The 13,621-nt window shown below is 44.9% G+C and overlaps 1 long non-coding RNA gene across 1 annotated transcript in view; it reads right to left on the bottom strand.

The window, feature by feature from the left end:
- Window positions 1-3,820, bottom strand: part of LOC140425709 (uncharacterized) — a 94,830-nt gene extending 91,010 nt beyond the window's left edge. The window contains exon 1 of the long non-coding RNA XR_011947939.1: window positions 3,707-3,820. This is a non-coding gene — a long non-coding RNA (uncharacterized lncRNA). The remainder of the gene's footprint in view (window positions 1-3,706) is intronic.
- Window positions 3,821-13,621: the final 9,801 nt, after the last annotated feature.

A 13,621-nucleotide genomic window follows, 5' to 3' on the forward strand; every position in this document is an offset into this window, starting at 1 on the left:
AACTCACCACTATTCTTAGAATTCCCCCTGTACCAAAAAGGGTCAATAAGACATTCTAAATGGTGAACAGGGATTCTCACTCCCTGACTCCTATGCAGACTTAGGTGGGTGCTATTCGGGTCAATTTATATTTTCAAGTTATCCCCCGGTATAATCCATTTCCTCATAGAAGATTTCATCTACTTACACTTAGCAACGCGGGACCCCGGATTGATGCTACTAAGTAAAGTAGACTTTGTAATAACCACTGTTTCAGGTTAAAAATTATTTTTTTTTTTTCTTCTTTTAAAAGATAAAATCACTGTCTTTACACAAAAGTAAAAAAGATCTTTTCTCTGGATCCTCCTGGTCAGTTGTTAGATCTTCAGGTCTACCTTGACAATCTTTCTTCTTTAGCTTTTGGGTTTCTCCTGATGGATTCGCTGTTCTGCTCGGTTTCATTGTTCTATCCTTCCCATGACCGAGCGCAGCTATGAGAGCTGACTCTGCTGGCTGCTATCGATTTAGGGTTTATATTTCCCTTCTAGCAGTTAAGTTTATATGACATTATCGTAAAGTAACTTTGTTTTGCTGTTGATTGTTCAATGTACCTTTAATCTTAATTACTTCTAACACGACTATGTATTCATGTTAAGCATGACTTTAGCTCATCGAACTCTGATTACATTTTTTCCCTTGTAATGTTCAAAAGTGCTTTGATCCTAGAGGGGCGTTACATCTGGATCCTGTCACTTCTAAAGTTGCTTTATTACCAAATTTTGCCCTTAGCTTGTCAGAACTCTGACTCCGATTTTGAGTTAACTTGTGCTCTCATGGACACGTCGTCTCCGGCTTCCCATGTTCAACTGGTGTCAGCAGGATTTCACACCTAAACATTTGTCACCCAATTCAACTGAAGATCCTGGCAATTCTTTAATAACTGTTTACTAAAATAATTAACTTCTCAGAAGGTGCAAAATATTGTTTCCCTTTATGTACGTAAAAGTTCAATCTGCTTTAACTTGAAAGACATGCATTGGTTTTATAGCTTGAGCTGTCACAAGCTGTTTTCTTAACGCCTGTTTGATGAAGGAATCTGCATTTCAAAACTTCTTTTGCTGCTGCTGTTAACCCTTCGTGGGATTTTTCCTACATTTTCTCATGTACCCTCAGGTCAGGTTTTGCCCGACTTCCATGTTTCAAATGACATTTTCCCATTTTTACTTTACACCCCCTCTTGGCATTTGAAACATAACTATATCTTTCGGTCAATTATCCCCCATCCAATTGTACTGACTAACATCTATCCCGCTCTTTGTCATTTGTATGCACATGTCGTGATTTTAATTGTGCTCCGAAATCGATCGTAAATTTATCCATATCTCAGACCAGTGCCGATAGACTCTTTTTCTGTTCTTTCCTCAAGTCCAATCACCATGAACCATAGCTGTAGCTGCTCAGGAAGGTAACACAATAGCTATATCCGTGTTTTCCACTACCTTCAAAGCATTTTATTTACAGAGATGGGGAGAAATTTCTTCAGCCAGAGAGTGGTGGGTCTGTGGAATTTATTGCCACAGAGGGCGGTGGAGGCCGGGACGTTGAGTGTCTTTAAGACAGAAGTTGATAAATTCTTGATTTCTCGAGGAATTAAGGGCTATGGAGAGAGAGCGGGTAAATGGAGTTGAAATCAGCCATGATTGAATGGTGGAGTGGACTCGATGGGCCGAATGGCCTTACTTCCGCTCCTATGTCTTATGGTCTTATTTCCTTGGGGTAGCAGCACCGTAGAAGCTTCCTCGTGTCCCTTAGAAACAGCACATAACTTAATCCATCAGTAACCAAAAAGGTCTTTTGTCCATCACTGGCTGTCTAGTGTCCCATTTTTCCGGCATCCAAATTGCTTTCCGTTTCTCATTGGAATCGTAAATTATATCATGTACTATTCACTGATTCCCTTGCTTCATCAATTTAAAAGGTTCAATCGATCCCGCTTCTATTTCTGACTTCCTCTCATTGATATCTAACACTGTTCTGAACCATGTACATCTGCCAGCCCCTGGTTTACACGAGATAATAACTTTCTGTCAAGTTTCCTTCAAGTCCCTTTCTTCAGTTACCATTTCCCTTACCACAACCTGAAGCGTATATTTGCCATTAGAACATTTGCAACATAATAAGCCAACAGTAGTTGCAAAACCACCCGAGGACATCGATAGGCACATTTAATACATTCAACTTTTGGGGGTACAACGCAATTGAATCCTCTTTTGTCACATCGAACCATCACTTTTTCTGCTTCAAAATAAATTGAATTCTCCCTATTGTTACATACAGTCAATAACAAAAAAAAGTCCTCTCTTAACACATTGCTCATTACCTAACCACACAAATAGTCAGTGTGTTACATTTTCAGCAGTTATCACAATTTCAATGCTAAAAGATAAAGTACAATATCAACACATCTCTTCGTGGCTCTATCCAAGTGCTTTATGAGCCAACACTTGGGACCAATAGTTATTACATACAAAATATGGCATATTAACAACATCAACATTATTTGTGATGTTGCATGCAGTTAAATCAAGAAAATACACTAAACTACCACTATTATACTTTGTTTATTTATCCCATGTTTACCCCCTCTATTAAAACATTCACAGTTTAGAAAAATCCTCACCCTTGGTGATTGCTGATCAAGTTCTTGAACGGCACACATACCCCTATTATCATACATACTGAAATCCTTGTGCTGGTTCATCTTATGCTGTGGCTTGCCTTCTTTCTCAATCTCTATTTAACTCTGTCAGATTCTGTTCTGCTGCTTTTGGCTAGAAGCTTATCAATTGTATCTGTAGACCTCACTCTTCTCTTTGTCATGAGTTATGGTCCAACATCACCCAATCCTATCCTAATTGTTCTATTACTCAACTATCTGCCACCTATTTTAATTTAGTGCACTTTAAACCTCCCTCTTACAAAAATAAACTACAAAATTCCAGCATTCTTTCCTTATCAATTGGACATCTCTATGCCAAGCCATGTTAAGTCCCTTTCTCATTCATATATAACAGTCTCTAACAATATACATGACATTTCTTCCTTAATAACTATTACAGCTCTCCAATGCAATATTGTTTGCTGCATTGGTTACAAATTTCCCGCCGTGGTATCAAGCTGCAAAACGTTTTTAAACTATTGTCATTTAGCATGTAGGGATTCCTAGTCAGTCGCTGCTGTCTGCCGAGACGCTTAATAAATCCACCGCGTAGTACGTGCCCCGTGGAGACCGCAGATCATCCATCAGCTGATGTCCAGGACACATGTCCAATCAACGATGTGTGACCGAAGGTGTCACTGCTCAGTAATAATTTGATATTTTGATTTGTTTCTAACCCGTAAAGTTTTCCTCTGGGTTCTGTCATTTAATTCTCTCAAATATGTAGCCAATTGTATAATTTTTTGTTCTTTCCGTGAGTAAATTTATTGCAACATAAGTTTTGACATAATTTAAAAATTCCCAATTTCCAGAGCAATACGGTGACTATTACTTCAACTTGTGGTTTGTTTTATAACGCATTTCCGATCTTAACTTGCCCTTTCTCGGGGTCCCAATGAATAACATTAGTTTTCCCCGAATACGGTCTAAAAATCTTAAATTTATCTGATAAGTTTAGTGCGTATGCAGGCTGCTTTTAAGTGTTCCCCACATTTTAACCTATCTCACCTACTCCTAGTCTTAGCTTTTTCCATTTCTTCTTCAAACTTGATCCTTATTTTTCTCTGGAGTGTAGTCCTCTTTCTTCGTCCGAACAAGTATGTCTGAATTATTTTTCCCATCTGAAAAATCAAATGAACAGGTCAAGGTAGGAGAGGGCCCTGTTCTTTAATTTGTACTTTCTATGTTTGTTTGGATACTCCAGAAGTGCCCTCTCCAGGACTTCCGGATTTCCTTTGCCATCATTTCTTTCTTTTTTTCTTTTTGAACTGGTTTGTTTTCCTGATCATTAATGTACATCATACAATTAAGGCCTGTTAAGCCTCCTCCTTCTATCATTGCACCCCTGAGTGAGATTCAAAGAATCTCAAACTCCTCCTCTTTTGCTCGCTCAGTGATTCAATCTGGTCGAAACTTACTCGGATATATTTCAGGTATTGCTACTGCTTTTACTTCAATTTCTTTATTTCTTTTATGACCGGATTTTTATGAAAGCTAAGTTTCGAACATGACATTTTAACTTCATCATCTGTCCTATCAATGCTGCTAACAGGTTTTAATTCACTGTCTTCCCACTCTACTTCATCACATAATATTAGTAAGTGCAGTAATCCCCTGACACTCGTAACCAAACATTCCTTTCCCTCGAAAGCCTGTCCATCATCCGGAGTCTTTAGTCGGTCCACAGAACCTCCTTCCCTGTCTCGGGGTCTATTTTGGTTCATATTTTTTCCAAATCCATATCCCGGGTCAATCATTAATTTCGTACAACATTCCTTTTTCCCTTGTTCAATCGATTTGGGGATATGATCTATCCTGTGGCACGGCATCATTGCGGTGATACAGTCTCTAAACACTGTTAAGCTAATTTTACGTTCCCGGGTCATCCCAACATCTTTTAAACTATGTACTCTCTCACTAATTGGGGCTATAAGTTTGTCACTTCTCCACAATCCTGCACATCCTTTCAGAATTACATAGTCGTCAGCTAGGTTTTCTCTGCAGTAATTACAATTTGTCATTATCATCCCATCCCATATACAATTACACCTCTCAGGGTCAAAATCTATCTTGTGGTCATAAACTTTAATCATTAGTATTGCCTGACATTTTACAAAACAATCGTGAATTCCCCAACTTTCCCTGGGAGCTGCAGCATTTCCCCATCGTTGTCGCTCCATATGTAGCTTTAAAACGCCTGAATACTCTGTATCTGCCATTCTCCTGGGCTTCATAGGACTACTCCCTGTCCAAACAATTGGGCTACAAAATGCACCACATCCTTGACACGATGCTTCCTGATGTTCACAATGAATCATTTTAAACTGAGGCCCATTAATAACAGCCCTTGATCTATTATCCCATATTCTCAATTCCTTACTATTTACGTTTCTTCGTTCGCTGCCGATAGGTTGCCTATGGAGTATCATGATCCCTCTATCATTATTTAATCGGGTCAGATGTTTTAATTCCGATACAATTTATTTTGCTCCAGACGCTATGCTTATCTAATTATCTATGCTTTATCTCTCTTGACCGTGTTTCAGAGCAAGAGGATTACCCTAATTGCCATTTTTTGGATTTCTAACTTCTGTTCCTGGTTGTCCCTTTCAGGTCGACTCTGAAATTAAGTGTAAGTAGCCTTTCTGGGCCCTCCCCAAGGATACTAAGGCACTATCTTCCGGTTTTAGTTAAGGGTCGATTGGTTCTTGGTCTCTAAAGGTTTCTAGGCGTCCCTATTTCTCTAGGCTTTCCCCTACAATCTGCCTGACTCTTAGGACTATTTATTTTTTGACCTCCTTTTACCAGTAATGGATGCAAGATTTTTAGTGCTGTCACCAAGATGTCTTGCAGACTTTTTCTCAGGGTCAGTATGTTCTAGTCTACTGATTTTCACACCCAACCTGAGTTTTATGTCCCCCCGATCCACAGAATATCTTTACAAAAGTCAATCACACATGACTTTCCAAACTAAACAAGTCAAGTAAAGTTTGACTCACACATAGACTAGAAACTTATAATATTCTAGCCTTTATGCCAGTTAGAAACTTCTAATAATAACAGTTGTTTGGGAACCAGAAACTTTGAATATTCTAGGCCTCCACGCTGGGCGCCAAGAAGTAAAAAACTCACCACTATTCTTAGAATTCCCCCTATACCAAAAAGGGTCAATAAGACATTCTAAATGGTGAACTGGGATTCTCACTCCCTGACTCCTTAGATGGGTGCTATTCGGGTCAATCTATATTTTCAAGTTATCCCCGGTATAACCCATATCTTCATAGAAGAATTCATCTACTTACCACTTAGTAGCATCGATCCTGGGGCCCGCGTTGCTAAGTAAGTAAGGTAGACTTTGTAATAACCACTGTTTCAGGTTAAAACTTGTTATTTTCTTTTTTTATTCTTTTTAAAGATAAAATCACTCTCTTTACAGAAAAGTAAAAAAGATCTTTTCTTTGGATCCTCCTGGTCAATTGTTAGACCTTCAGGTCTATCTTGACAATTTTTCTTCTTTAGCTTTTGGTTTTCACCTGATGGATTCGCTGTTCTGCTCGGTTTCTGTGTTCTATCCTTCCCATGACCGAGGGTAGCTATGAGAGCTGACTCTGCTTGCTGCTATCGATTTAGGGTTTATATTTCCCTTCTAGCAGTTAAGTTTATATGACATTATCATAAAGCAACTTTGTTTTGCTGTGTAGCCACCTGGGTTGGCCAACTCCCGACGTGAAATGGAGAACAGCAAAGGCTGCAGGGAAATTCAGCCAACAGAGGCAGAAACTAGCAGGTGCAAGTTACTGTGTATTAAACTCTGCAAAAGCCCAGACAACATCGATACAAGCAGTCACCTGCATAATAATGTAGCAGCCATCTACATACTAATGAGCGATCCCCAGGTACAATCGAAACATTTGGGATAAACAAGGCCAAGCCAGACTCCTCGGCGCCAGCAGGAGCCAACACAAAAGAAAGAGGTTAAAGGACACCTCAAGACCGCCCATCGATCAGGGAACCTCTCCAGTATTGGAGAAATCGAACCAAGAGATTGGAATGAAGTCCAATCACTTGGAACCAGGTACAGGGTCCGCCCCGAAAGGCGGGAAGCCCTGGGAACTATAAAGTTAAGCCCCCAAGTTCAAATCATTCTTCTTGACCGGGTCACTCAGCAACGCGAACCAACCCTTGACAGTAACCGGTTCAACTGCCGCCGATATCCAGTAAGCCTTAAGTCAATGCTTGCTACGAGATAGGCGCTCCTAGCTACCAGTCCATACCAACTTCGAATCCCGCAGACTCAGAACCCGAACGATAGGCCATTTATTCCCCTGACCTGGTGGGCCAGTCCGAAGCTAAGTATAGGCCTGTTAGTTGTAGAAGTAGAATTTATGCATGAGTAGCGATTAGTGTGTATAATAAATGTGCTTTGATTTGAATCTTACTAATTGGTGTATTGAGTTATAGATCATTACTTGAACCTCGTGGCGGTATCATAAAGATACCTGGCGACTCGAGAGCAAAGGTTATAAAACAGAGCCAATTGAACCAACCAAAAGTTAGCAACATATTACTGGTGACATCTGACGGGACCCGAACTAGAAGTGGCTTAACCACCCCGGGCGAACCCAAAAATTTGAATTAGAGATCCAATTGGGAACAGGAAACCACAAGTGTTCAAGCGGTTCTGATCAATCCTCATAATTCGGAAGTGTGTTAAATGCATGCATAACTAACAGGGCTATAAGGTAACACTGATAGATTTTTTGTTGCAACAAAACTGTCGGGAATTTGTATTCCGGAAAATAGCGAAAGCCGTACCCGTAATTACAGCACCGCCTTAGTCCCCTGTCCCAAATTTAAAAGAAGCATTCAGATAAGAAAGATGGCAATGCAGGCAATGCAACGCCTCATGAACCCAGAAGAACTCATGGTCGCAGCGACCAGCAGCAGTAGAGTAGGACAGTATGAGAAGAAGAAATCAGGAAGTACCTCAAAGGGAAAGGATGGCTCCTTTGGAGCGAATTCTGTAGCAATGAGGAAACAGGTCCCGGGAATATAGGACATACTTGGTGGGAGAACCTGAGCGAGATTCACAAGAAGAGCTTGGGAAAAGCTCGCAAGCCGATGGCAATCGTGTCCTGCTTGGCACAATTGTGAGGCAGAGGAGGTCGTTAGGATGCTCCGGAAAGAGATAGAAGGCATACATCGAATGAGCAAGGTCGATGTCAGTGAGGTAGAAAGAGAGAACTTAGAGTTAAGGAGGAAGTTGGCAGCAAAAGATGGAGAGGTGGATGATGCCAAGTGGGCACACCAGTCTTGTCTGGTGCACTTGAGCAGCTTCCAGTCCCAGTATGAAAAGGCCTATCAGGACACGCAACGTGCAGTCCTGGTACGAGAAGAAACCGAGAAGCAGGTAGAGGCATTGCAGAGGCAGTGTAGTGACCTGAAGGCAGCGTTAAGAGCACTCCATGCTGCCATCACGGAGCAAAGACAAAGCTCACTACACTAGACCACGCAAAGTGCTGGAAGCAGATTGCAAAGCTGCAATCTCGGCTTTCAGTTCAAAAAGGATTCCAGGAAACCTTTGGAGCAAAATTAGATGAGGAAGACGGCCCTGATTGGGAAGAGTTAAATGAGACAGTGCAGAGATATGTTCAGGGAACATGTGCGCAGGAAAAGCCCCAAAAGAGGAAAGCGCCCCAACCCCCCAGAGAGCAGATAGTTCACGCTCCAATGAACCCTGTAACCACCCACCGCACAGCCACATCGGTCGATACGGAATTTCTGTACACCACCCCCTGAACAGTAACCCAATTACGGGACGCGTGCGAGAAAATCACACCGTTCCTCCCCACCTCAGACCCCCACCACTTCTTTGCCAGAGTAAAGCAACAGGCGACCATGTATGGCCTGGATGAGCGAGAGCACGTAAAGCTCATGGTTTTGAGTTTAGACCCTTTGGTCGTAGCAGCCCTTCCCGACCCACAGAATGTAGGAGAAGGCACCCTTGCAGAAACGCATACCGTGGTTCGAGACGCGATCGGGTATAACCGGGGTGACCCCGTAGATGGCCTCAATAAATGCAGGCAAAAGAAAACCGAGCACCCCGCAGCGTTTGGTGGACGCCTGTGGATCCATTTTGCAGCAGTTTTTGGAGACTTAGACCACGCCCATTTGTTCCCAGAGAACATGGCCAAATGGACCCGCACCCTTATCTCCCATGCCACAGAAACAGGACAAAAAGCTTGCGCATCCCTCAGTGGAGGCTCATAACGAGAAATGGGACACAAAATGATTGTCCCGAGCCTGGGAGCAGTCTGTACAAAACAAACCCGCAGTTAAAAATCCCGAAGAAAAGCAGGCAGAAGCAGACATACACACAGTTAAAACACACCAGAACCCCGCATGGGTAAATGAAAGCAAGAACAGCCCCCCACAAAACTAACAGGAGTGTTACAACTGTGGACAGTTGGGACACTTTGCAAGAGAGTGCCATGCCCCACGAAAGCCACAGAGAGCCCAGCAGACGGGCACTCTAAGTAAGAATAAGACAGAGCCCATACATAGTGTGAGCACCCGTTCAGATCAGACGGATCTGAACGGAACGGACTGACGGTGTTCGGGCTCCCCCAGTTGGGTCTGCGACACCCTTTGGGACAGGTCCGGACGACCGGTAGTTGCAGCAAAAATACGAGGACAGCCCATCGAGTTTCTCTGGGACACAGGAGGGTCCCGCACCACAATAAATTCCTCCACCATGTTTCAAAAGGACACGTGGCCCACTACAGCCACCATCACCCTCAGCGGCTTTACAGGCCACTCACAGCAGGGACACATCACAGCCCCTGTACCCATTTAAATCGGCAAAATCACCACCAAGCACCCCGTAGTTTTAGTCGATCTACCCCACAGAGCAGAACACATTCTGGGCATAGACTTTATGAATTCCCACAACCTATCCTTTTATCCAGTCAACCAATGTGTCTGGAAAATGGCAAAATCTGCAAGAGCCCCCGCAACGCTCAACATAGGGGAATGCGCCAACAAAATTAGCGCAGTAGGCGAATTTTGGTTTAAGCCGACGACAATTAGCATGGACAAGCAGATTAGGGCAGTGTTACAAAAGAACAGGACAGCATTCGCGACACACAAACACGACTGTGGCCGGATGACTGGTTCACTACAAATCACAGGACCTGACCCTAGACCCCAAAAACAATATGGATTTCCCCAAGAGGCAGAGGGAGAAATCTCAAAGATAATCGACAGCTTATTAGAGCAGGGCGTACTTAGATCAGTAGCCTCCACTAATAATGCCCCGATTTGGCCAGTGAGAAAGCCGATGGATCATGGCGACTGAACCTCGATTACCGGGAACTCAACAAAATCACCCCCGTCGCAGCCCCCACAGTAGCAACAAGTCCCGAGACCATGCTCAAGCAGGGACTCAATTCCCAATACTTTACAGTTTTGGATATCAGTAATGGATTCTGGTCCATTCCATTGGCAAAAGCGTGCCAGTACAAATTTGCCTTCACTTTTAAAAACCAACAGTACACGTGGACATGCCTTCCACAAGGATTCCACAACTCCCCCTCCATTTTCCACCGACAGCTGGCAAATGGTTTAGCCAAATTCACTTGCCCCGAATGTCTGGTCCAGTACGTAGACGACCTACTACTGAAGACAGACACCAAGGAAGAGCACATCGAGCTTCTGTCCGAACTCCTGGAACTCCTACAAGCAATTGGATGCAAAGTTAACCCCAAAAAGGCCCAGATTTTGGAAAACAGTGGGTACATTTGGGTACAATTAGCACGCATGGTAAACGTGAGATCGAGCATAAAAGGATTGACTCGATTGCTAAATTGCCCCTTCCCCAGAACGTTTCAGCCCTCCGGTCGTTTTTAGGACTGGTTGGCTACTGCCAAAACCACATTGACGGTTTCGCCAGCAAGGCAGCACCCTTCTCAGACCTCCTAAAGAAAGGAGCCCCCTGGGAATGGCTTCCGCAGCATCCGTATGCTGCGGACTCTTTGAAACAAGCACTCAAAGCAGCCCCCGCACTACAAGTTCCAGACCCGCTTTCCCCCTATTCGATAGAGGTAGCAAGCACAGACCGCACCCTTTCGGCCTTGCTCCTTCAGGAACGGCACGAACAGTTAAGGCCCGTGGCTTACGCCTCCAGAGTTTTAGATGCTATGGAGCAGGGATTTTCAGCCTGTGAAAGGCACCTGCTCGCAGTTTTTTGGGCAGTACAGTATTTTTTGTACATTACCGGACTGAACCCCATCACAATCCTCACGGAACACACCCCCACCCAACTTTTACTGGACGGACGACTCAAGGACGGTACAGTCAGCCAGATTAGAGCAGCTAGTGGACCCTTCTTTTGCAGGGACAGGACATCACTGTTAAAAGGACAAAGACCCACACTTTTTTAGCCGATAATTTACAGTACCCCGGAACCCCCCATGAATGTGAGATTATCTCTCCACACCATAACACAGGCCCCTTTATTGCTAAAACACCCCCCAGAAAGATAGGTAGTTCAACCCAGTGCCCCAAGCACACAGACACGTGTGAACCCAAAAGGATATATGTGGATGGATCTTCCACAATAGTAGAAGGGAAGTGCATAACAGGATGCAGTATTTACATCGAGGACGCGCAGGGATGCGCCCTAGAAGAAATAGCAAGACTTCCGGGTGCGGCGATGACCAGCTAAGTCGCACGTTTCGGCAGCTCCCGGTGGAACGGACTTTTGGGCTCTTAATAAGAGCCCCAACGGCAATTTTAACGGCTAGAAGCACTGTGCGGTAAACCAGAAGGGAATCCCCCCTGGAAGCGGATGGAAAAAGGAGAGGGAAGTGGCCAGATTGCAGTGGATCCTTTGGAGCAGCGGCAAGGAAGGCAAGCAAGAACCAAGATGGCGACGGAAGGTGGCAGTTTAACATGGGGCCCTGAACAACAAGAGTTCTTGAAATGTTGCGTGGAAGAACTTAAAAAGGAAATGAAGAAGGAGCTGTTGGCCCCGATATTACAGGCGATTGAAGGGCTAAAAGATGAGCAAAAGACCCAGGAGCGGGAGCTTCGGGTCGTGAAGGCAAAGGCTGCCGAGAACGAGGACGATATACAGGGCCTGGTGGTGAAGACGGAGATGCACGAGGCACACCATAAACGATGTGGGGAAAGACTGGAGGTGCTGGAGAATAACGCGAGGAGGAATAATTTAAGGATTCTTGGTCTTCCTGAAGGTGCAGAAGGAGCAGACGTCGGGGCATATGTGAGCACGATGCTACACTCGTTAATGGGAGCGGAGGCCCCGGCGGGTCCGCTGGAGGTGGAGGGAGCATACCGAGTGATGGCGCGAGGACCGAGAGCAGGAGAAATTCCTAGAGCCATAGTGGTGAGATTCCTCCGTTTTAAGGACAGAGAGATGGTCCCTAGATGGGCAAAGAAAACTCGGAGCAGTAGGTGGGAGAACGCGGTGATCCGCGTATATCAAGACTGGAGTGCGGAGGTGGCGAGAAGGAGGGCGAGCTTTAATCGGGCCAAGGCGGTGCTTCACAAAAAGAAGATAAAATTTGGAATGCTGCAACCGGCAAGACTGTGGGTCACATATCAAGGGAGGCACCACTACTTTGAGACGGCGGATGAGGCGTGGACTTTTATTGTGGAAGAAAAATTGGAATAAGCGGGTTATTAAAAAAGAACGTTTGAAACAAAGTGGTGGGGCGAGTATGGGGGGGCGAAGAGGGGGGAAAAAGGGGGGGGGGGGAAAGATGAGTTTTATGTTATTAATCCTGCGATGTGGTAACTTTTCTCTCTTCCACAGGTGGTGGTGGAGGGAGGAAGGGAGGTGGAGGAGATGGGGCGTTGGCCATGGGGGGCGGGGCCAAAAGAGAAGCACGTGGGAAAGTTGGTAATGGGGGGAGATTTTAATACGGTGCTGGAGCCAGGGCTGGACAGGTCGAGATCCAGGACTGGAAGGAGGCCGGCTGCAGCCAAGGTGCTTAAAGATTTTATGGAGCAGATGGGAGGAGTAGACCCGTGGAGATTTAGCAGACCCAGGAGTAAGGAGTTTTCGTTTTTCTATGTCCACAAAGTCTATGCGCGAATAGACTTTTTTGTTTTGGGAAGGGCGTTGATCCCGAAGATGAGGGGGACGGAGTATACGGCTATAGCCATTTCGGATCACGCTCCATATTAGGTAGACTTGGAGATAGGGGAGGAAACAGAAGGGCGTCCACCCTGGAGAATTTACATGGGACTAATGGCAGATGAAGGGGTGTGTCTAAGGGTGAGGGGGTGCATTGAAAAATACTTGGAACTCAATGATAACGGGGAGGTCCAGGTGGGAGTGGTATGGGAGGCGCTGAAGGCAGTGGTTAGAGGGGAGCTGATATCAATAAGGGCACATAAAGGAAAGCAGGAGAGTAGGGAATGGGAGCGGTTGTTGAAAGAACTTCTGAGGGTGGACAGGCAATATGCGGAGGCACCGGAGGAGGGACTGTACAGGGAAAGGCAAAAGTTACACGTAGAATTTGACTTGCTGACAATGGGTACTGCAGAAGAACAGTGGAGGAAGGCACAGGGTGTACAGTATGAGTATGGGGAGAAGGCGAGCAGGTTGCTGGCCCATCAATTGAGGAAAAGGGGAGCAGCGAGGGAAATAGGGGGAGTGAGGGATGAGGAAGGAGAGATAGAGCGGGGAGCGGAGAGAGTGAATGGAGTGTTCAAGGCATTCTATAAAAGATTATACGAAGCTCGGCCCCCAGATGGGAAGGAGAGAATGATGTGCTTCCTGGACCGGCTGGAATTTCCCAAGGTGGAGGAGCAGGAGAGGGTGGGACTGGGAGCACAGATCGAGATAGAGGAAGTAGTGAAAGGAATTAGGAGTATGCAGGCGGGGAAGGCTCCAGG

This window comes from Scyliorhinus torazame, chromosome 6 (assembly GCF_047496885.1).
Source record: "Scyliorhinus torazame isolate Kashiwa2021f chromosome 6, sScyTor2.1, whole genome shotgun sequence".
NCBI classification, from domain to species: Eukaryota; Metazoa; Chordata; class Chondrichthyes; order Carcharhiniformes; family Scyliorhinidae; genus Scyliorhinus; species Scyliorhinus torazame.